The following is a 25,018-nucleotide window of genomic DNA, read 5'->3' on the forward strand; positions in this document are numbered from 1 at the left end:
AAGAGGATTTTGAAGTTAGGTGAAGTATTTACAAATTTCTCTATTTATTTTCAGGTATGCTTCAGTGATGAGTCAACTTTCGAAGTTCTTTCCCAGAAGGCAGCATTTGTTCGTCGCAGGTCAGATGAGAAATACCATCCAGACTGTCTTTCTGTGACAGTCAAACACCCTGATAAGATAATGGTGTGCTCATTAATTAGCGGGGAAGCAGTAGGACCTATTTATTTTGTCGATGGTATAATGTGCCAGGACCAGTATAAGGAAGTTTTGCGCACTCAGCTACTACCACAGATACGCGAATGGTTCCCTGATGGAAAAAAAAAATGTGACTTTTATGCAGGACGGAGCACACTGCCACACAGTTAAATCAGTTAAAAACCGGGCGAGTTGGCCGTGCGCGTAGAGGCGCGCGGCTGTGAAGCTTGCATCCGGGAGATAGTAGGTTCGAATCCCACTATCGGCAGCCCTGAAAATGGTTTTCCGTGGTTTCCCATTTTCACACCAGGCAAATGCTGGGGCTGTACCTTAATTAAGGCCACGGCCGCTTCCTTCCAACTCCTAGGCCTTTCCTATCCCATCGTCGCCATAAGACCTATCTGTGTCGGTGCGACGTAAAGCCCATAGCAAAAAAAAAATCAGTTAAAGACTTCCTGAAGAAAAAAATTACCCTTATTGTCATGGCCAGAGCATTCTCCGGATATGAATCTTATTGAAAATGTATGGGAGGTGGTCAAAAGAGAAATAGCAAAAGAAATGATCACAACAAAAACCAGACTCATTGAAAAACTAAAAGAAGTTCGGCATCATAATCCACTAATAAAAGAGACTGTTCAAAGCTGTATTGAAAGCATGCCCAGGAGGATTAAAGCACTAATAGATGCAAAAGGTGGACCTACAAAATATTGAAACTGTGTACATTTGAAGAAAAGTGTTACTTATCACCTAAAAGTTTGTGAAAGAAAGGAAAAAGAATGTCTGTACATAGTCAATAAACATCCCTTCTGTAAATAACTGTAATAAATAAGTTGTAATTCTAAGAAATTTGGTAATTAATTAAAAAAACGTGAAAAAGTAGTACTGAGTCTATTAATTTGGCCGGGGACTGTATATGATTGCATTATACTAAACCTCTGATGTTGTTGTTGATGATATTACACCATTTATTTTTAATTTCCTTTTTCATTTCCATATTGAATATGGAACATTATGTTCTGCTTTATTTTGAAATATGGAATTTGTATGTAAAACGAAGTCAAACAAATTATATCAATACTATATATAATTGCATTATACTAAAAAATTTCTGATGTTTTTGATAATGATGACGATGACGGTAATGATGAATACATTTAAAAAGCGATGTACTTTATTGTACTATAATAGTTAATTTTTACTGGCAAAGATCGCACTTCTATTCCTCTTCCTTTTTCCTTCTAATTATGTATTATTATAAGAAAAAATATCGGTATTTAACAAGCTAACAAAGTGAATTTTTATATCATAGAAATATGTTTCGAATGATTATGTTCTTGATATACAAGACAGAAATGTATAAAAGGTAAGTGTAAATGTAACATAATTCAAGCAGTACTATTTTATTTTCCTCATCCTCCCCCTAATAAACATAGTAGCGCTTATCAACCTTCTCCTCCTCATTGTATTCCTCCACTTTCCCCTTACAGACTTAATTCTTAGTTATATAAGGAAGGGGAGGAGAGTTCCTCCTCCTCCTAATAAACCTAGTAGCTTATTACAAGCTTTTTCTCCTCCTCCTCATAGTCTTCCTCCTATGTTCTCCTCATAGATTTTATTCTATAAGGAGGGAGGAGGAATTCTATGAGGGGGAGGTTGTAACTCCACTGAAAAAAATCGATCATTTATTTTATATCGCGTGTTTTTCCGTACATTGTATGGAAAGTATTATTTCACATGTGTGTTTGCAGCTTACTTTCCAGTTCAAAGACTTATGAATGACATAAGTTTAACAGACTTGTCAATATTAAAAGAAAAATAAACGAAAATGGCATGTGCTTTTTGTGCATGAGTTAATGATTTAATTCTTGTAGCTGCTAGACGGGATGATAGGTGACCTGGAAGTAATGTTAACGAGTGTGTGTTTACCTAACCTCACACACAGGCTCTTTTCGTTGTGGCCTTCGGTTCAGAGGGTCCCCGGGCTCGATTCGCAGCCGGGTCGAGGATTCCAATCCTCTCTGTGGTGCTGATATGGGGTGAGCGCATATAACGCTGTTGATGGTGATTTGTCCGTCGGACGGAGACATAAAACCTTGAGCAGACCTCTCGATGCTATTCGACAGGTGAAGGCTATGTGCCACTAGCGGTTTTACCCTCTCCCTTCCTACTATATCATGCCATTCATTTCATCTTATTATCTTCCCTGATAGGACTGACGTCAGGAAGGTCATCCGGTTATAAAAATCCATCATTCAGTCTCATTTCACCACATACCCAACACCGTAGAGAAACGGGACAAGGAATGGAGACACGTTAGGTTATAACGTCATGCACCCTTAGCCAGCAGTCCGCATTTCAAATCACCCATGCTGTGAAGTCACAGCTCTGTAAGGAGGAGGCCTGCGTGTTCGGTTGTGTAAAGATAAGCAAGCATTTTCAAATCGCCGGTAACTCACAAAGTCGGCGCGAGAGCGCATTGATATGTCTGTAGCGGGATCTGATAGTCATTTGTCACGCTGTGACGTCACAGCTCTGTTAGGAAGAAGCCTGCGCGTTCGGTTATGTAAAGATAAGCATGCATTTTTAAATCGCCCACGCTTATTACGTCACAGCTCCGTCACTACCCCAAGGGGGAGACGACAAAAAGCCTGCGTGAGATTAGGTTACCGTTCGTGGCCAAGGTTAGGTTAAACACGTGTTAACCACACCTACAAGTCACCTCACTAGTTTGGCTCCTCCAATGGGAACCCGTCTGAGGTTAGGTTGACGTTTATCGTGGCGAGGTTAGGTTAACACGTCATAACCTAAACTACCAGTCACCTAACCGATTGGACTCCTCCATGGGGAGCTTGTGTGTGAGGTTACGTTAGCCTTCGCGCGCAAGGTTAGGTTAACCTCATCTACAGGTCACGTAATCGATTTGTGGCTCCTCCATAAGTACCCGATCAATTCGGCTCCTCCAAAAGGGTCAGTGACCTTTCCGACTCGGATCCCTCAAGGGGCCCGTCCAATTCGGCTCCTCCAAAGTGGTCCGTGAGGTTAGCATTGCCCTCGTACGTAAGGGTATGACGTCCTAACCTCACCTAGAGTGGTCAAAAGCACCCCAGGTCATTCCCTGACCATTTCGGCCCCTCCAATGGAGTCTGTGAGGTTAGGCTTGCTCTCGTACGCAAGGTTATGACGTTATTCCGTGTACAATGGTCTAGAACCTACATAGATTTTCTACTCAACTAGAGGTCAATGACCTTATTTTCGAACCTCCATAGCCTTACTACTCAACTTGGGGTCAATGACCTCGTGCGAAAATGCTGACTCAGCACCCATTGGTTTAGAACATACGAGTACATTGCTCATCTACTTACTGTATATTGAAAACGGATCAGGTCGGTGAGGACATATTGGTAAGGTCTCCTTGTAAGAGCAAGACACTCATAAGTGACAAGAGTTGCTGAATATCACCACCTGCAGCATGTCGTCGTCCACAAAGTGCTAAGATGGAACATTTTCTAGTCCTACTCCGTAACCACTTGTACACTTGAGGAACTATTTGCACGTTGTCTTCATGACTTTTTCGATATACCGTATATATCTTCGATTCAGTTTAATATTTTCATATCAAAATCTCTTGATAGGGAAATTATTATTATTATTATTATTATTATTATTATTATTATTATTATTATTATTATAGGGTGGTTATCTATATAATCTCACCTAACACCCAGAGTTCATCAGTGCTGTTGGGACTTAACTTAGGACTCGAGGTATTCTATTTAATAGTTCCATACCCTTACCTTCAGTGTGCAATCTGTCTAATGACGAGTTCTAATGTATTAAAACTGTAAACTGTATTAAAATTGTGTTAAGATTTGAATTTTCCTTGGGACATCTAACGGCCATAGTCATCAGACAGGTACCATACCAGAACGTGTCTAGGGTTACAAAGGGAAATTAATGGATACCAGTTTGAAAGATAGTCGATAGAGGCGACCACACAATGTGTCTTCCGAGTTCACAGGTACTCCCCGTATTAGGGAGCGTAGGGAACTAAGGAATGTTGAAAACTGAACACTCCAGCCATAAAGGATGCAACATTAACCCTCTTGAACAATATGAATTATACACACATATACATCTCATTTTGACACAATTACAACTCCATTCACTGATGGACACTGTTATACCAGAAATGCACTTCTAACCACGACATTATTAAGAGAAAAAAGACGTCAAGTGCTTCTGTCCTAGGAGTCAGCTGCCGAGGATTACGCACCTATACAACAGCAAACACTTGTTCGAGTTCACTGTTTAAGGAGATACAGTGAAGTTAGTTTAGTTCAATAAATTTTGTTACAACTACAAAATGGACGTCAACATACAAGAACCAATTAAAATGTAATTTTCTATAATTTTACACTATTATCGTGATTTAACACAGTAAAAACGAGATGACCGCCATCTATCCCAGCAGTCAATGGTCAAGGTACAGCATAACTTCGCTGTATGCTTGTCTAGTGTTGCGGTTGTGCTGTGAAATTAGAATTCATTTGAAATCTCTTACGTTGAAGATCTTCAACATTCCATGGGAAGAATATCCTCGTTTTTTGTAATACTGTCGTAAATATAACTCAGCATGATGTAGAGGTTGAGTGGGGAAGTATCTACTCTAAAGTTAAAGTCAGCATTACCATGATGAGCAGAAAAACACCCACGTAAATGAGCTAACAAAACACACAGGTTAGTTCGTGACGGACCAGGATAGCACCGCAACAATAAAACTCTACTTCCTGGTATCAAAGGTGGATGCTTTTTGTTTCTCGTTTGAGTGAAGAATCGAGGTAGCTCAATGCACCTTATCAAAGCTGCCCGCAAGTTTATTACCAAATAACTCGCCAGTTGCAGAATAGATTTATTTATAACATAGGCTTTTCCCACTAGGCTATGAGGAAAGCGATGACTTTAAAGGACAGAAATGTGGCTAACAAGGCTAATGGTATAATAAACCAACATCTAGCACCACAAGACACCACTTGAAAGAAATACGTGGGATGTACTGAACTCTACATACATGCACATCTTCATAATAGTAATCCACCAGCTGTAATAATCACATAACCGCATTTCAGTAGAATTGTAGTGAAGATAAGGTATAATATATTAGATAGTATCTTGCCAGTTATATTCGTGTTTTTCTTCGTGTACGGCAATCTTTTCGATACTTAAGCATTTAACCAAACGCAGGGTAGTGTAGTGTAGATACATTGTAGTATAGATACAGTACATTTAGATAGTGTCGTATCTTGCCTGCTATATTCGTGTGTTATTTTTCGTGTGTATCTATTAGACCGTAATACTAATAATAATTTGTCTAAGCATTTAGCTTCGTTGGTAATCTTTGAGTACAGTAGTTCTTGCAAATTTCATTTCTGTTGTGCTTAGTTTAGTGACATACGGTACGGTTCCGTAATTAGGATACGTCTGAAAGTAGTTTAACATTACTGTAGTGTACTGTACAGTAGTATACGAGTAATATCCTATTAGAATTTAGTGTGATTATTTTATTATTGTAAAATATTTGTGTAGTACTTGTGTAGTAGAGGTATCCGTAGAAACTCGTACTAAAATACTGTTGTTGTAATTAGAATAGGCTTAATTGCATTTTGGAATTGTGTAGTTCTTGTGTAGGCTATTACTTTCGATATTCAGTAATTAACAGCAGTTTTTATCCTGTCAGGGGTTGTAGGATAAAAAATAGAGCACGACTAAGTAGTATTGTAGTGTAGTCGTATATTAATTACCTTATTGTTGTGTACTATCCCAGACAATATATCCCTCCGTTCATTTATTTTTTGCAAATAAGTTATTTTATTTTTAATTTCATTTCCCCCCCGTAAAGAATGGCTAAGAAGCGCGAGTGTAGTTTCTGTGGGTGTGGCGAGGCATTGAGGGGTATGAGGGAGGAGTTGGAAAGTTTCAGGGAGATAATTAGGATTCTCACAGAAGACAGGAAGGAAGATAGGACTCCCTCAAACAACGTACAGGTTACAGTAGGTGTACAAGAGGGAGGGGAAGGAAAGGGAGGAGTTGTAGAAGACAGGTGGTCTAATGTTCTAAGGGGAAGGAGATTGCAGGCTAAGAGCTCTATTCAGGATCAGAATTCAGGACAGGTGTCTGTGCAAAATCGGTACGAGTCACTCCAGGTAGAACAACGGAGGGAAGATGAGGGACAGGAAACTGTTGCTGAGATGTGTGGGAGTAGGAGGAAGGGAAAAGGTAGGAAAGGAAAATGTAGAGTAGATGATAGGAAAAGACAAGTGGAACAGGGTCATGGGAAGGAGAAAAGGGAGGAGGAAGTAGCTTCTGCAGTTATCAGGAAAGATAGGGCTGACCAGGAGGGGAGGGGATCAAACGAGGTGGGTAGGGTTGAGGCTCTGGTCATGGGAGATTCCATCGTTAGACACGTGGGGAAAGTGTGTGTGGAGGAAAGGGTACCAGGGTAGAGTGTTATCCAGGAATTAGGTTGAGGCAGATGTTGAGGAAAGTAGAAGAGAGGGAGGAGGGGAAGGAGAAGGTGGTAGTGTTTCACGTTGGTACAACAACGTAAGGCAAGCTGATATAAGTACCAACATAGTTGGAGATGTGTGAGATCTGGTAAATGCAGCACGGGTGAAGTTTAAGAAAGCGGAGATTGTTATTAGTGGAATTTTGTGTAGAAGGGATACTGACTGGAGGGTGATTGGGGATTTAAATGAGACTATGGAGTGGGTATGTGGGAAACTTGGAGTGAAATTTCTAGATCCAAATGGGTGGGTAGGAGATAGGGATCTGCGCTCAGATGGCCTTCATTTAAACCGCAGTGGTACGTATAAGTTAGGAAATTTGTTTGGAAGGGTAATAGGGAGGTACATTCAGGGAAACGGGATGGCCTAGGGAGCGGTGATAAGGGAACAGGGAACTGGAAATCAAGTAGGGATGACATAAAATTGTTAGTGTTGAACTGTAGAAGTATTGTAAGGAAAGGAATAGAATTAAGTAATTTAACAGATATATATTCACCAGATATTGTAATAGGAGTTGAATCATGGCTGAGAAATGATATAATGGATGCAGAAATTTTCTCACGGCACTGGAGTGTATATCGTAGAGATAGGATAGGAAGGGTGGGAGGCGGAGTGTTCATTCTGGTGAAAGAAGAATTTGTAAGCTACGAAAAAGTTAAAGATGAGACACATGAAATTCTAGGTGTAAGGCTCATATCTAAAGATAATAGGCAACTTGATATATTTGGAGTGTACAGATCGGGAAAGGGTAGCACTGACGCGGATTCAGAATTATTTGATAGGATAGTCAGCTATGTGGGAAACGACATGGAAAGAAATGTGATTGTAGCGGGAGATCTGAATTTGCCAGATGTCAATTGGGAAGGAAATGCGAACGACAGAAAGCATGACCAACAAATGGCAAATAAGTTAATATGGGAAGGACAGCTGATTCAGAAAGTGATGGAACCAACCAGAGGGAAAAATATCCTGGATGTCGTGCTGATAAAACCAGATGAGCTCTATAGGGAAACTAAAGTAATAGATGGTATTAGTGATCATGAAGCTGTTTTTGTGGTAGTTAAAAATAAATGTGATAGAAAGGAAGGTCTTAAAAGTAGGACTGTTAGGCAGTACCACATGGCTGATAAAGCAGGCATGAGGCAGTTTCTAAAAAGTAGCTATGATCGGTGGAAAACGGTAAATATAAATGTAAACAGACTCTGGCATGGGTTTAAAGAAATTGTTGAGGAATGCGAAAACAGGTTTGTACCATTAAGGGTGGTAAGGAATCGTAAAGACCCACCTTATTATAATAGAGAAATAAAGAGACTAAGAAGGATGTGCAGACTGGAAAGAAATAGAGTTAGAAATGGCTGTGGAAGTAAGGAGAAATTGAAGGAACTTACTAGAAAATTGAATCTAGCAAAGAAGGCAGCTAAGGATAATATGATGGCAAGCATAATTGGCAGTCATACGAATTTTAGTGAAAAATGGAAGGGTATGTATAGGTATTTTAAGGCAGAAACAGGTTCCAAGAAGGACATTCCAGGAATAATTAATGAACAAGGGGAGTGTGTATGTGAGGATCTTCAAAAGGCAGAAGTATTCAGTCAGCAGTATGTAAAGATTGTTGTTTACAAGGATAATGTCGAGATAGAGGAGGAGACTAAGGCCAAAGAAGTAATAAAATTTACATATGATAACAATGACATTTACAATAAGATGCAAAAGTTAAAAACTAGAAAAGCGACTGGAATTGATCAGATTTCTGGGAATATACTAAAGACAATGGGTTGGGATATAGTACCATATCTGAAGTACTTATTTGATTATTGTTTGGTCGGAGGAGCTATACCAGATGCATGGAGAGTTGCTATAATTGCCCCTGTGTATAAAGGAAAGGGTGATAGACATAAAGCTGAAAATTACAGGCCAGTAAGTTTGACATGCATTGTATGTAAGCTTTGGGAAGGCATTTCTTTCTGATTATATTAGACATGTTTGTGAAATTAATAACTGGTTCGATAGAAGGCAATTCGGTTTTAGGAAAGGTTATTCCACTGAAGCTCAACTTGTAGGATTCCAGCAAGATATAGCAGATATCTTGGATTCAGGAGGTCAAATGGACTGTATCGCGATTGACCTGTCTAAAGCATTTGATAGGGTGGACCATGGGAGACTACTGGCAAAAATGAGTGCAATTGGACTAGACAAAAGAGTGACTGAATGGGTTGCTATATTTCTAGAAAATAGATCTCAGAGAATTAGAGTAGGTGAAGCTTTATCTGACCCTGTAATAATTAAGAGGGGAATTCCTCAAGGCAGTATTATCGGACCTTTATGTTTTCTTATATATATAAATGATATGAGTAAAGGAGTGGAATCGGAGGTAAGGCTTTTTGCGGATGATGTTATTCTCTATAGAGTGATAAATAAGTTACAAGATTGTGAGCAACTGCAACGTGACCTCGAAAATGTTGTGAGATGGACAGCAGGCAATGGTATGTTGATAAACAGGGTTAAAAGTCAGGTTGTGAGTTTTACAAGTAGGAAAAGTCCTCTCAGTTTTAATTACTGCGTTGATGGGGTGAAGGTTGCTTTTGGGGATCATTGTAAGTATCTAGGTGTTAATATAAGGAAAGCTCTTCATTGGGGTAATCACATAAATGGGATTGTAAATAAAGGGTTCAGATCTCTGCACATGGTTATGAGGGTGTTTAGGGGTTGTAGTAAGGATGTAAAGGAGAGGGCATATAAGTCTCTGGTAAGACCCCAACTAGAGTATGGTTCCAGTATATGGGACCCTCACCAGGATTACCTGATTCAAGAACTGGAAAAAATCCAAAGAAAAGCAGCTCGATTTGTTCTGGGCGATTTCCGACAAAAGAGTAGCGTTACAAAAATGTTGCAATGTTTGGGTTGGGAAGAATTGAGGGAAAGAAGAAGAGCTGCTCGACTAAGTGGTATGTTCCGGGCTGTCAGCGGAGAGATGGCGTGGAATGACATTAGTAGACGAATAAGTTTGAATGGCGTTTATAAAAGTAGGAAAGATCACAATATGAAGATAAAGTTGGAATTCAAGAGGACAAACTGGGGCAAATATTAATTTATAGGAAGGGGAGTTAGGGATTGGAATAACTTACCAAGAGAGATGTTCAATAAATTTCCAATTTCTTTTAAATCATTTAGGAAGAGGCTAGGAAAACAACAAATAGGGAATCTGCCACCTGGGCGACTGCCCTAAATGCAGATCGGTATTGATTGATTGATCTTTTATATGTTGTGGTTTCGTCTGTTGAAATTATTCTCTTAGTGCTGGTGCATTTAGAATAGAATACTCCCATATCCACTAGTTCTTTATCGCCTGAAAATGGATACAGCATTCGTTTATTGCAATTCATTAAATTCGTTACATGCACTACATACTTCTAACAATCATTTGACTATTACTACACTACATATTATTTACATTGTCTTAGATGTTAACAATGTTACATAGTCTAGGCCAACATGTACCTTCTCCTTCCTGAGCTTATTAAGTTCTTACTTTTGTATCATATGTCTTATAGAGTTATCCATCAATTACAACACACATTATGACTGAATTGAACGAGTGAATGACTAGATGAGTTGGTGAAAGCCTGATTTCAGGATGTAATTATGGTCGTGCATAGCGGATAGCCGCTAACTGGGCAGAGAGCATTCGTTGATGAATGAGTGATAGATTGAGTGAGTGGCTTGATGGACTGAATTGTACATTCCACTATGAATGAAATGCTGACTGCCTAAATAAATGAATGAATGAATTAGTGCACGGATTATTTCTGAGTGAAATGCGCTCGTGCATGAATGAATAAATAACACTCTTCTTACCCGATCACGGATATCCAATACCTGGGGAAAGAGCATTCATTGATGAGTGATAGAGTGAGTGACCTGATGGATTGAATAGCACATTCCATTATGAATGAATGAAATACTGCCTGCCTAAATGAATGAATGAGTGCGTGAATGATTGGACTGGATTCCTCTCTCCCAATCACGGATAGCCACCAACTGGGGAGAGATTCATGAGTTATGAACTGATGAATGGATGACTCCATGATTGAATTGTATTCGTGCATGAATGCATGAGTGAATGAATAAACACTCTTCTATCCCACGGATAGCCAGTCGGTGCATTTATGTGCATTTTTCTTCTTATATTCCATATTTCACAAGCATGTCAAGTGCAATATACTGTAACCTATATGGTTATTTGGATAACAGGCAGGTTAGTTAGTACAAAATAAAGCTCAGGCACTAAATATGTAGTCAACGTTCAGGGATAGACTACGACATTAAGTTATGTGTTCACCGGGCGAGGTGGCCGTGCGGTTAGGGGCGCGCGGCTGTGAGCTTGCAACCGGGAGATAGCGGGTTCGAATCCCACTGTCAGCAGCCCTGAAGATGGTTTTCCGTAGTTTCCTATTTTTACACCAGGCAAATGCTGGGGCTGTACCTTAAGGCCACGGCCGCTTCCTTCCAACTCCTAGGCATTTCCTATCCCATCGTTGCCATAAGACCTATCTAGCAAAAAAAGTTATATGTTCAACGTATCAGATATCCTTAAAAGTGTACAAGTCGCTTTACCCCAGCATTTGCCTGGCATGAGAATGGGACACCACGGAAAACCATCTTCAAAACTGCCGATAGTGGGGTTCGAACCCACTCCCTCCCGAATGCAAGCTCACAGCTGCGTGCCCCTAACAACACGTCCAGTTCGCTAGGTATTAATAGTGTAGTCTCTACGTGTATGAGAGCCATTTCAAGGTCGCTCTTTACATATCAAAGGCGAATATCCTAAGTATTGTATGTATATTCATAGATTCAATTATCTGTGGTTGTTCAACTTTCGAACCATTTTGTCTAGGCCTATTCCCAATATATTTAGGAAAGCTCAAGCTTACTTCAGTTAAACGTGAAAATTCGTCGCTCAATCAATAATTCGAGGTTTGACTACATGCTGTGAGATGATTTTCATGATCTGGAGTCTTGTTAAGTATAAGACGTGCTTGCTCAACATTTAGCCAAGAAATGACACAATTATGAACTTAGGACCTTTTCGGGTCACTGAACCATGCTTGGATGCATTTAAAATTACAAACAGTCCAGAGTACTTGCGCAATCTGACCTCCTGTAATACGTGAATATTTTTATGTCTCCAGCAAGTGCAAGTAGCATTACAAAATGGGTCCACTGTTAGAGCGGAGAGGTCACCAGTTCATAGGAAACAAGGATTATGGAATAAATTACAGCAGCAGAGCAGAGTTGTCAGAAGGACGAGTAATCACTCTAGTACAACCAATCACTCACAGGCTCATGCTACCCAGCTAAATAATTGTTGTTGGTTGAAATAAAATCGTAAGGTACACTAACACTGCTCATTGTTTTACGAATCACAGATTAACAAATCTCATATTAACAAGAATCCACTGTTAGGCTTGTCAATTTCTCCTTAGAATGATAACTGTCTGCGTACAACAGGCTGGTATGTGCTAGTTAATTGGATGTATAGTGCTGCTGCAACAATTTGTTGAATTATTAATTGTCGTATTAGAATGTTTACACACGTCTTGTATGGAATAGTTCCTGAATAGTGCGTTTAAAGGAAAACATGCATACACCTCTCTTGACTCTTGGCGTAAATAAGAAAGTTAAGCAATTTGAGGCTGAATGGAACGAAATCAACGTACAAGAACCTGGCTTAGCTGAAGACTTTGAATCATCGCACATCAATAATGTCTTTGTGACGATGACTGTTTTATATTCACCCATGCCACTAAGAACACCTACATTGTTCCTCTGATTTAGCCTCGTATGTGGTTATTTCACAATCTCTTGCCTTATACAACTGTTTAAACGTACAAACGCTTTAAATTAACTAGAACACCAGTGCCCCTTTGTACCAGATGGAGGACTGATGACTTTCCTATGTGCTCCTGGACCACCCACCCAAATGGTAGACGCGTCAGTTAAGGGGACTTAGAACCTCGCATTCTTTCACATTCATCATCCTTTACCTATGGAGCATATGGTTTGTCGAAGTTGTTATATAATATCGAGTAGGCAAAGTAACTGTCCCGGAAAATATTTACGATAGGACTGATACGGAACTGACCCATGTTAATGAACACCACATAAGGTGCAGGAAATGACCTTATCTGAAGATATAAATAGCTGAGGATTCAAAAGTCGTGACTCCAATTCTGTCAGAAATCACCGGCAGAACTCAACACGCGAAGGTTCGTCTGGATGCTTCAACGCATGCAGAACAGTACTGTGTAAGGATACGATGCAAGTTCGTTTTTGATACGTTTCGTCGGATCTTGTTCCAGGCTTTTCTTCACTCGAGCAATGTTTTCTGGTGTTCGAACTCTTTTCGGATTGTCAAGGATGTTATCCGCTACAAAGCCCGTTTCACGCCATTTGCCACTAAGTTTTTCACCACACAGGTTTTCCTCAAAACGTGCTCCGCATAACACTCGAAAATGAACACGCGCTGTTTAATCTTGAGCACCATTTTGTGTTGCATTCAACTGATCGCTAAACACGTCTGCTCCTCTCACTCACCCACACACATGACGCAGGAGACTCGGGAGATTCACACGAGCAGACATGTGATAGCAACTGATTGGTACATAGAAATCACAGTTTCCAGCATTGCCCGTGATGGGCAGCTCTCCTGCTCATTAACAAAGGTCAATTCGCCGTCAGTCTTATGTTTCTCAGGCCAGGCTAGTTTTATTTTGTCGAGCGGAATCTACGAAAGACGAGGTTAATTTTTTCGTCTAGTCTAGGGCCTCTCAAACGCCCAAAACCTCACGCGCGCAAACAGCGGTGCAGAGTTCCTGTGCACAGTGCATCGGTCCCGCTCGGCTCGGCTTGGACCGACGCTTCGTCTCTGGGCTATTCGGCTAAGCTCGGCTCAACTCGGCTCGGATTTGGAGCGTTACGGAGCAAGTGAGGAAGAGGGAGACACGATGGGGGGGGGGGGAGATTGAGCGAGGCAGGCGTGGGGAAAGAGAGAGACAGCGCTATTGCTCCAAATCGAGGAGTGGGGGTCTGCACTCTGGTCAACCAAGCGAAGTCGTCTTTTGCACCGTGTACAGTGCATGCACCCTGAGAGGCCCTGGTAGTCTGTTGTGATTTATCGTGTGGCAGGTATCTGACAAGAAGCTTCTGTTGGTATTTTATATTCTTACACAATCCACTAAGTGACATATACTATACATAATTACCTTTAGATTTCCTCACTGGTACACAATGTAATTTGTACTTGGATTAACCTTCAATGAGTTAGCGCGACGTTGCAACACTACACATTTTTAAAAACATATCTTGCGTTCGCGCTTAACTAATTTCTTTGCTTCTTTTACAAGGAAACGTTAATGCAGAACTGTAAGTTTCGGATAGAATTCAACGAATTAGAGTATTACTGAAGAGATTTTTCCCACATTAAAATGTGTTGATGAATTCGCAAATACATCATTTTATCAAATATATTTAAAAATGAAAGAAATTGGCTTATGTCGCACCGACACAGATAAGTCTTATAGCTACGATGGGATAGGAAAAGCCTACGAGTGGGAAGGAAGTTGCCGTGGCCTTAAGGTATAGCCCCAGCATTTGCCTGGTGTGAAGATGGGAAACATCGGAAAACCATCTTCAGGGCTGCCGACAGTGCGGTTCGAATCCACTACTGTATCTCCCAGATGCAAGCTCACAGCTGCACGACCATAACCGCACGGCCAACTCCCCCGGTCAAAAATACTTAAGTGTTGGGGTATTATTTTGCGTAAAATGTCTGACGTTGTCCATATTCTAGAAATTGAATAATTTTATGCACGAAATAAGGAGCTTTATAGCCCAGCGGTAAAATTGCGCTTGATTAACCCGGAGGGTCAGGCGTTAGATTACCCGTCGAGTCGAGCGACTTCAAAGCGAGACTTCCACTTTTGAAATGGAAGATGGTTATGGGATTCACTTAACCTACATTAGAAAATACTACCAGTTTAATTCCAAGGGACAAAGGCGGTCAAGCGTTTTGCTAACTACACCATGCCAATTCGTGATGCGATTATAAATAAAGCCTATAGAAACCTTGCTTCGTAGCTGATGCTGTTATCCGTGGAGACTTGGACCGACTGAAACAAAAACCAAACAGACTCTTGTGTGGATGACAGAGCGTAAGCAATTCAGAGATCTCCTTGAATCTGACTACAGTATGCTTACTGAAGACGCACAAGATGTTCAATGGCACCACGTACTGACTGTTGACGGCATCGGCATTGAATATCTCATCACACTTCATGATCGACATGCTTCTCTGAAATCAGTTCACGCAACACTATCCCCAAGCACCGTGGTTAAGTCCGGAGCTGGAGAAACTAATGCCAAGTCGAGATGCTGCACGTAGGAAGTTTCAGCGTCAACCTACGCAAGACAATTTTGACGATTTTAAATGGCTACGAAATAAGACATCACAAGCAGTACGCAACGCTAAGATCAGACATGCACATACCTAGTTAAGACAGGATAGCAGACCTGGAAAGAACCAAGAAACACATGAATAGGCAAACAAAGAGACGACCATCCTACTGGCGTACTCCTGGACTCGCTAAATACATATTTCATCACTCCTGGAAATACATCTGACAGACAAGAAACGTGAAATATTAAACAGCAATTGCAAATCCTCTGCACCTGAAAGAGAAAGTTTTTTTCCTTTTCTCATGTATCTTCCTCGCAAGTTAAGCAAGGCATATTTGGAATCAAATCGAAATCGAAAAGGATGGGCAACACAGAGCTTATTAAGGTAGTATAATTGTACCTATTATAACTCAAACATTTAATCATTCAGTAATGACTGGCGCGTTTCCCTCTTTATGGAGAGATGCCGTTCTCCCCCTCCCCCATAGGTCACCTCCTGAAGACATTACTAATTATCGACCAGTAAGAATCGTATCGGCCGTTTCATTACTTCTGGAAAAATTGTACACCAACAAATTTCAGCTCCTTGCAAACTCACAAAATTCTTGACGAACATAACTCTGGTTTTCGACGCAACCATAGAACTACTACCGCACTACTTAAGGTTGCAGACAATATTCGCAATGCAATGGATAAAAGACATGCTACAATCCTAGCTAGCTACGCAGATATACTACTTTCCGAACTGTCTCCATTGAATGAAATTGTACCTCCGCGTTCGTCATCTGTGTGTAAGCACTAAAAATAACGAGTATTCATCTTGGCGATCCCTAGATGTTGGTATCCCACAGTGGTCTGTCTTAGGACTGCTTCTATTTTCGGTCTATATCACTGATACTACATCATTTAACAGCTGCAGGCACTACATGTGCGGTGGTGATATACAATTAGACCTGCACTCTAAACTTGGAAGAATAACTGATGACATGTTACGTTTCAATAGGTACTTACAAGCAATTTTTAACTGGACTGAGGACCGATGACCTAAATGTTAGGTCCCTTTAAACAACCACCACCACCACCATAACTGGACTGACGCACATGAATTAAGGCTAAGTTTTTTTTGCTAGTTGCATTACGTCGCACCGACACAGATAGGTCTTATGGCGACGATGGGACAGGAAAGGGCTAGGAGTGGGAAGGAAGCGGCTGTGGCCTTAATTAAGGTACAGCAACAGCATTTGCCTGGTGTGAAAATGGGAAATCACGGAAAACCATTACTAAGACTAATAAACGTAAAGTCTCAAGCTATAATAATTTCTCACCCACGACTTGGTACAATGATCATAAATAATTTCACCTTACCAAAACTCTACCAACAAAATGCATCCATTGCGTTTGAAGAAATCAGTCAAATATCTTGGTATTTTCATGGACGAACATCTTCCATGGAATTAGCACATTATCAGAGTTTTCAGATAAATGCTTGCGACGCGTAGCTCACTTAGAAGGTCCCGCAGCATATTTTGTCGGGTATTAAAGGAACATCTAGTTTTTACTTTGGAATTACCCCGATTAATGTGACACCGTATACAACGACCGGACTGATACTCTTAATGACGAACTACAACACGCGCAATACGCCTGTGTTCGCTAAGTATGTGCCCTCCGTTGCTTTGATCATATTCCACTTGCCTACAGTGAACTTTATGGGCCAAAACTCTAACATGCTTTATGCTTCCTGCTTTCTTCATCGAATATTCTGTTCATGTTCATCTCCCTACATGCGTTTTCAGTTTCACCCCGTCTACAGTGTTATCGATACCACAAGATACACAAACTCATTTTTCATCTCTTCAGCGCAACAGTGGAGCATACTACTTGTCTCTGTGGGAGGGGCCTCACCTGATAGTCTCAGCCAACGTTGTCACCAGTATGTAGTAGGTAATTGAAGTTCTGGTTTGTTTCTCATATGCTATATTAATTATAGATCTGGCTTTCTTCAAGCTATGTACACACGGTATATGACCAACTGTTATCACTGACGATTATAGAAATTGCTAGTTGCTTTACGTCGCACCGATACAGATAGGTCATATGGCGACGATAGGATAGGAAAGGCCTAGGAGTTGGAAGGAAGCGGCCGTGGCCTTAAGGCACAGCCCCAGCATTCGCCAGGTGTGAAAATAGTAAACCACAGAAAACCATCTTCAGGGCTGCCGACAGTGGGATTCGAACCCACTATCTCCCGGATGAAAGCTCACAACCGCGTGCCCCTGACCGCACGGCCAACTCGCCCGGTGATTATAGAAATGAGCTAATTTAATATTTCGTGAATACTGTAGTTATGTTACAAGTATTATAGTGTACACCATTATCATTCTCATTCATTAACATTTTTAGTATAACTTTTGTGTTTTTTTTTTTGCTAGGGGCTTTACGTCGCACCGACACAGATAGGTCTTATGGCGACGATGGGATAGGAAAGGCCTAGGAGTTGGAAGGAAGCGGCCGTGGCCTTAATTAAGGTACAGCCCCAGCATTTGCCTGGTGTGAAAATGGGAAACCACGGAAAACCATCTTCAGGGCTGCCGATAGTGGGATTCGAACCTACTATCTCCCGGATGCAAGCTCACAGCCGCGCGCCTCTACGCGCTCGGCCAACTCGCCCGGTACTTTTGTGTTTATAAGCAGTATAGTTTAGTGATTGTAACACGTTTCATTTGAACTTTACTTTCATTGTGCAGGTATACATATTGAATTTTCTCCTTAGATCGAAGAGAGGGCCTAATGGCCTTAATCTTGCCAGATGAAATAACTATATTCTATATTAGTACTAAAACTTAGCATCTTTTTGTTAAAATAACATCATCCGGGGGGAGTGTCTCAGGAGGTTAGTTTTCTGTGCCCATGATGATAGGTTCGACCCTGGCTCAATCGGGTGGTATCTGAAGCTGCTCAAATCCACCAGCCTCGTATCAGTAATCCATTCTTATTATTATTTAGTGCAAGGTGCATATACTACATCCAGCGTGTGTACACAGTGCGCAGTTGTACGTGCCTGATGCTGACTGATGTTCACAGAGCGCTCAAGGCCGTGTTCACTCCCTTTCTCTGACATCACTCGCTGACGGGGGACTGCGAAAGGAAGGAATTTCGGAAAACGTTGAAATTTCAAAATATGTGGGAAACTGGTGGTAGAGTTTTGAAGCGTTATGTATAAAGTCCCTGCAGACGAGCGATATATTATTCACATTTTATTTGCCAGCGGTTTAATATCGCAGGAACATACGCAGGTTTTCAGCGACACTGGAATGGGAAAGTTTAGGACGTGGTGGATAGTGGCCGTATACTGAATTATATAACAGCTTCGGCATTTGCTGTCTCCTCAATTCAAGCTTGTAGTGAGTTATGTACCACGTAGCCAACTCGCTCAATCAAATATTTAACATCTTAGGATCACTCTTTCGCCTCCTAATTAGCATTACCATACGATGCATTACAACGTGGAAGCAAAATCTCTTACTGCACCACGTGCGCCGTTTCGGATACACATCGTCGTTTCGCCTGCAAAAACCACTATCTGACAGCTATGTATTGGAGAAATACTGACCCGCATTACATATCTCATTAGAAACGAGAATTCTTTGAGGATCATTGCACAAGATTGAAGCACAGATGAGACAGATCCTTACCAACCCAATTCCTAAACAGGAATATTTTCACCTAGTGGTTATTGCAGGCGCAACGACGATACTTCCTCTGCCTTCTTCACCGAGATCTCTGGTGGACAGTCATGAACATTTACGTAACAATGGCAGGTTCCTCCAAGAAAACGTCAAGATTTCCTACTATGGACGAAAATTGTTACCTTATACCTGTTCACCATGCCAATGTGGAAATAAATACATGAAAGCACAGTGGACAGCAGGAAGAGGCCATCCGTGGATTCAGCGAAACATTTATTGTTGACTCAATTCCAAGCAATTAGGAGTGTGAATGCATATACGACCAAGAAAGAGTTGTTTCCTCTTGTAAGTATCTCAGGACATCATGGTCAACAACACCAGACACTCACTTCAGTGTATCCGCACTATTATGCACATTTAAAGTAAATCAGGGTTGAGATTGGGAAGGAAGGGATTGGGAATGAAATACTTTGAACACAAATTCCTATTCTCAATTGTGTTCTAAAACCGAGTTGTACTCATTCAAGACCCTGGAACTAGCATTGACATTTTGTAGAGCTGAGAATCGAATATAGGGCAATTGGGCGGAAACTACGTCAACCCCTAGACCACGGTATTTTAGAGATTAAAGCAGAAAATATTATAAATTAGAAATAATCGATTAAGGAAATAAAATCTTAAAGGAAGTAGATGAATATTGTTACTTGAAAAGCAGAATAGTCCGCCTCTGTGGTGTAGTGGTTAGCGTGATTAGCTGCCACCCCCGGAGGTCCGGGTTCGATTCCCGGCTCTGCCACGAAATTTGAAAAGTGGTACGAGGGCTGGAACGGGGTCCACTCAGCCTCGGGAGGTCAACTGAGTAGAGGTGGGTTCGATTCCCACCTCAGCCATCCTGGAAGTGGTTTTCCGTGGTTTCCCACTTCTCCTCCAGGCAAATACCGGGATGGTACCTCACTTAAGACCACGGCCGCTTCCTTCCCTCTTCCTTGTCTATCCCTTCCAATCTTCCCATCCCTCCACAAGTCCCCTGTTCAGCATAGCAGGTGAGACCGCCTGGGCGAGGTACTGGTCATTCTCCCCAGTTGTATCCCCGACCCAAAGTCTGAAACTCCAGGACACTGCCCTTGAGGCGGTAGAGGTGTGATCCCTCGCCGAGTCCGAGGGAAAAGCCAACCCTGGAGGGTAAACAGATTAAGATAGAAGAAGATAGAAGAAAAGCAGAATAACTCACGATAGAGGAAGTATGAAGTACATAAAATTTAGTCAGGATGAAACAAGGAAGGCCTTTCTTAAGGGAAAAAATGGCTCACTTGAGACACTGACATCCAAATTAGCAAGATGTTTTTGAAGATAATCGTCTGGAGCCTTGGCAGTTATCTGGAGTGAAATATGGGCGATATCTAGCTCAGAAAGAGATATGTGGTTTTACGGAAAATACTGGAATTGAGTAGGATAAATTGAATCACTGATGAAGAGAGACATTGGTGAGAGGGGAACGATTTGGCGATATTTCATCAAAAGAAAAGACAGGATGATAAGAAACATCTTAGATAATAATATTATTGGTTTTACGTTCCACTAACTGATTTTTAACGGTTTTCAGATAAGCCGAGTTGCCAGAATTTACTCCCGCAGGAGTTCTTTTACGTAGCAGTAAGTCTACCGACACGAGGCTGACGTTTCAAATTGTGTCCACGTGGTGAGAAGCCAGTGGCGACGCCCTCAAGAAGACGGACGAGCACCTTCAAATACCACGGGACTAAGCCAGGATCGAACCCGCCAAGTTGGATCACAAGGCCAGAGCCTCGACCGTCACACACCTATAGGTTTCCGGGACTTCCCCAGTTAGTTTTTGACGGATGTGTACGCTTTAGGAACGGTACAGTAGACACAGGCTGTAGTAGTTGCGAAGCAATCAAAGTGTTAGCGCAGGCCCGAGTTGCAAGGAGAATTGCTTCATACTAGTCTATGGACTGCCGACCCCGTGGTGTAAGGGTAGCGTGCCTGCCTCTTATCCGAAAGCCTCGGGCTCGATTCTCGGCCGTGAAAGGGATTTTTACCTGGATCTGAGGGCTGGTTTGAGGTCCACTCAGACTACGTGATTATAATAGAGGATCTATCTAACGGTAAGATAGCGGCCCCGGTCTAGAAAGCCAAGAATAACGGTCGAGAGGATTCGTCGTGGTGATCACACGAAACATCGTAATATGCAGGCCTTTGGGCTGAGCAGCTGTCGCTTAGTAGGCCAAGGCCATTCAGGGCTGAAGTGCCATGGGGTTAGGTTTAGTCTATGGACTGAAGACACAAACACACACAAAAATCACATGCAAGCAGGTATTCTCCAGCTGCAGATACAGTTTGGAAAAGTATGATTATGATCAATCTCAAAGGCAGAAAATGGATATAGGAAAATAACACAGGCTGCTGACAACATGATCGCAGCGACGGGACCTCTAGAAACCAATGGAATATATTTTATCATTTCAAAATCACGCTTGTTTAGACTGGGTTCCACGAGGTGAGAAGCCAGTGGCGACACCCTCAAGAAAACGGATGAGTGTCTCTTTGATTGTTAGTCACGTCAGCGTCATCTTATACACAGTTAACTAGCTTCACATGAGCAAGTCTCAGGACGGAAAACACGAACATCAGCTCAGTGGTACAGACAATGGGTGATATGAATAAACCGGAGACGTGTCTCTTGTCTCATAAATATTAAGACATGTCTCAAATGTATATGAATAAAAAAGCGATGTCTCAGCAGTGACCTTTGCTCCTTGAGACACAGCTCGTTAGCGGATTCTTTCGGAGACACAACTCCAAATGTATATGAATAAACTGGAGTTTAGTCTCTCTGAATGGAGACTGGTCTCAGAATTTCTTGAGACAGCCCAGAAGGTGACTCAAGCCGATAGAATCAGGCTGAAAACGTGATGGCGGAGTTTATGATGGTTTTGCAACGGAGAAGAAAAATTTATAAACCACGAAGAAATTCTCTCGAACATGATTATAAATATCTCTACCGTTACCGGAAAGAAAATGTGGAATGCGTAGCACATTTTCTGGAGCGAATACACGATACATTCATATAACAATAATGATAAAGATGATGACGATGGTAGCCATTTGCGATAGGATTTACATGCATCATAAAGTCTAAAATGTTCAAAATCGAACCAGAAATATGCAAAACCGTGCAACATACACTTCTAATAATTTTCTTAGTAATTGTTACATTACTTTAATTATTCTTAATCTATTCTACATTTGTGATTTTTTCTGTACGTTGACATTTTTTCTATTCACAACACGACTAACATTTTATAAATAAAATTAATTCACAATCACGGAAAAGGCCGAAACGCAACATAGCTATGTTTAAGATATGACTTACAATTATTCAAGGTTTTCATTATTCACTTTGTCCTGCTCCTTAGCTGAATGGTCAGCGTGGTACTTTCCGGTTCAGGAGGCCTCCGGGTTCGATTCGTTGTCGGGTCAGAGATTTTAACGTTAAATCCTCAACATTCCTGCAACTCACACACAACACTATCCTCCACTAGAATAACACGGCAGATGACACCCATCCTCGTCGGAGGGTCTGCCTTACAAGGGCTGTACCGGGCTAGAAATAGCCACACGAAATTATTACCTATTATTATTATTATTATTATTATTATTATTATTATTATTATTCACATTTTGATATCTGGAAGGATATTTTTTCAAGTCTGAAAATTATCGCTCTCTATCACATGTTGGCCAAATGGTACTGAACGAATGTGCGAGTATCCTTGGTCCTGATGTAAGCTATCCCATTTATGTTTAAGTGCCGTAAAATTCCCTGCCCATGCCTTTTTCGATTGCACTGTTTCTAAGTTTATTTAAAAGTTTCAACCGGCGGCTCGTGCCCTTGAAAAAAATATGCTGTAACTGGCTTCACAACATTTAACAAATTCGCATAATGACGTTATTCAGCCAATGATTTACTGCCTCTATGAGTGCTGCTCTTTCTCAACCATCGCACCAAAATCTCACTTGCGCCGAATACTACGAGGGAAGCATTTGGTTTGGATCAGACAGATTTCGATGAAACTTCCATGAATTGTCAATCTACCTGTCTTAAATTTATTGCTGATATTCACTTTGTCATAAAATCAACGACATGGTTATAATTAATTGCTAAAGAACAGCTGGGTGGTTTGCAGCTGTATTGACCTCGTGTATGCACTGTAGAAATGCACTGATAGTTATATTTTAAAGTTACATTAAACAGTGCGCTATAGAGTGAAAATTAGATTTTGCTCGTCAAATCCATTTTACTAACATGCACAGTATATGAATATTTCAAAATATTAGGCTTTTAATACTTCTTTGTCGTTTACAATTGAGGCTAAAATATGTAATATGAAATCATCGTCATTTGTATATAAACTTGCATGCTACAAATAGCCTTAAACTTTCGGATTCTTGGTGAAAGTGATTAATTTTGTCACACTGCGGGTAACCTACATAACGTCATGCAGCGATGTCCTGATGTCTTAATTGACCATCCTACCATGTTTCATTGAAATCGCTGCCATCTACACATCACGTTCCATTTAAAACTGGAGCAAAAATTTACTGTCAATAAATACCGGTACGAAAATGTTATTTCACGGCAGAACGGTTCTCACCATTGAATTCCGGATGTCTTAGCTCATCATGTTACTTTCATTGCAATTTGTCCGGTCCAAATCAAACAACTCCCTTCGTTTATCAATATGGATAGCATTTTGTATTGTTTCTAAGTTTGCAATTTAGACAGTTTATACAACAGTATATAGGTATTGGTAGTATATTATATACCGGGTGAGTTGGCCGTGTGGTTAGGGACGCGAGGCTGTGAGCTTGCATCCGGGAGGTACTGGGTTGAAGCCCCACTGTCGACAGCCCTGAATATCGTTTTCCGTGGTTTTCCGTTTTCACACCAGGCAAATGCTGGGACTGTACCTTAATTAAGACCACGGCCGCTTCCATCCCACTCTTAAGCCTATCCCATCGTCGCCATATGACCTATCTGTGTCGGTGCGACGTAAAACAAATTGTAGAAAAAGTACATTATATGCAGAAACACCCCTAGCTATGCACAGGTATGGTCAATAAACTCTTCATATTCGTGAAGAATGAAGTACGAAGCGTGTGCTAAAAAGTGTTGAGTAATTTTCAATGACCGCAGAAAATTGTGCATTTGTATGTGGATCCTGAATGTGATGATAAATACAATGTAACTTCTTACACAATATCTTGAAGGAAACTTACAAGAAAAGAAACCTTAAATCAGTCGTTCACAAGCTGGGGTTCAAGTATACCAAGTGTACGAGCCACTACGTTTATGTAAGCCTGGAAAGAATTGAAATAAGAACTAGTGATTATTGAATATTGATTAATACGAAAGGTAGCCTATAGTTTGCAGAATAGGCTCCCAAGTGAAACACAACTGAAGAAGAAGAAAAGTCTGTCAAGAACTATTCTAAATGAAAAAAATATCGGTGGGTGTTCCACTTCGGTTGTACTTGTTTGTTCTGCTCGTTTCTCCCTTTCATGTAAAAGATTTTCCATTTGCAGTTGCAAAATCTGTTTTTGCACTGATATGAGTTCTTCTGTTTTTTCGAGAACACACTGTCGCTTTTCAGTCTTTTTCGCTTGTAAATCTAACACTTCCATCTGTTCCAACAAAACCAATTTTTGTAGTAATTCACTCGTCAGGTGACAGATACCAGAGCCAGTGTACGAGACTCGTCTCAAGCGGAAGGAGACAAGTCTCGTTAGCGAGAAGCAAACTTTATTCATATACATGACGAGTTCTGTCTCGCAAGTGACTTCTGTCTCAATCCTCCTTCGAGACTTGTCTCCGAGTTACATCTCATTTTTATTCATATCACCCAATGAGACTCATGTCTTAGTCAAAACATTACTTTGAATTTATGTTTACCGAGCTCGATAGCTGCAGTTGCTTACGTGCGGCCAGTATCCAGTATTCGGGAGATAGTAGGTTTGAACCCCACTGTCAGCAGCCCTGAAGATGGTTTTAGTGGTTTCCCATTTTCACACCAGGCAAATGCTGGGGCTGTACCTTAA

The 25,018-nt window shown here is 41.1% G+C and overlaps 1 protein-coding gene across 2 annotated transcripts in view; it reads right to left on the bottom strand.

Annotated features, from left to right (window-relative positions):
- LOC136862937 (uncharacterized) overlaps nt 1–25,018 on the bottom strand; it is a 636,984-nt gene that overhangs the window by 599,699 nt on the left and 12,267 nt on the right. The window contains exon 2 of one of the 2 annotated variants that reach the window (XM_068225819.1): nt 15,301–15,323. The exons of the other annotated variant lie outside the window; for it this stretch is intronic. The gene's annotated coding sequence lies outside the window, so the exon portion shown is untranslated. The remainder of the gene's footprint in view (nt 1–15,300; nt 15,324–25,018) is intronic. 2 annotated transcript variants of the gene reach the window in all.

This window comes from Anabrus simplex, chromosome 2 (assembly GCF_040414725.1).
Source record: "Anabrus simplex isolate iqAnaSimp1 chromosome 2, ASM4041472v1, whole genome shotgun sequence".
Taxonomy (NCBI): domain Eukaryota; kingdom Metazoa; phylum Arthropoda; class Insecta; order Orthoptera; family Tettigoniidae; genus Anabrus; species Anabrus simplex.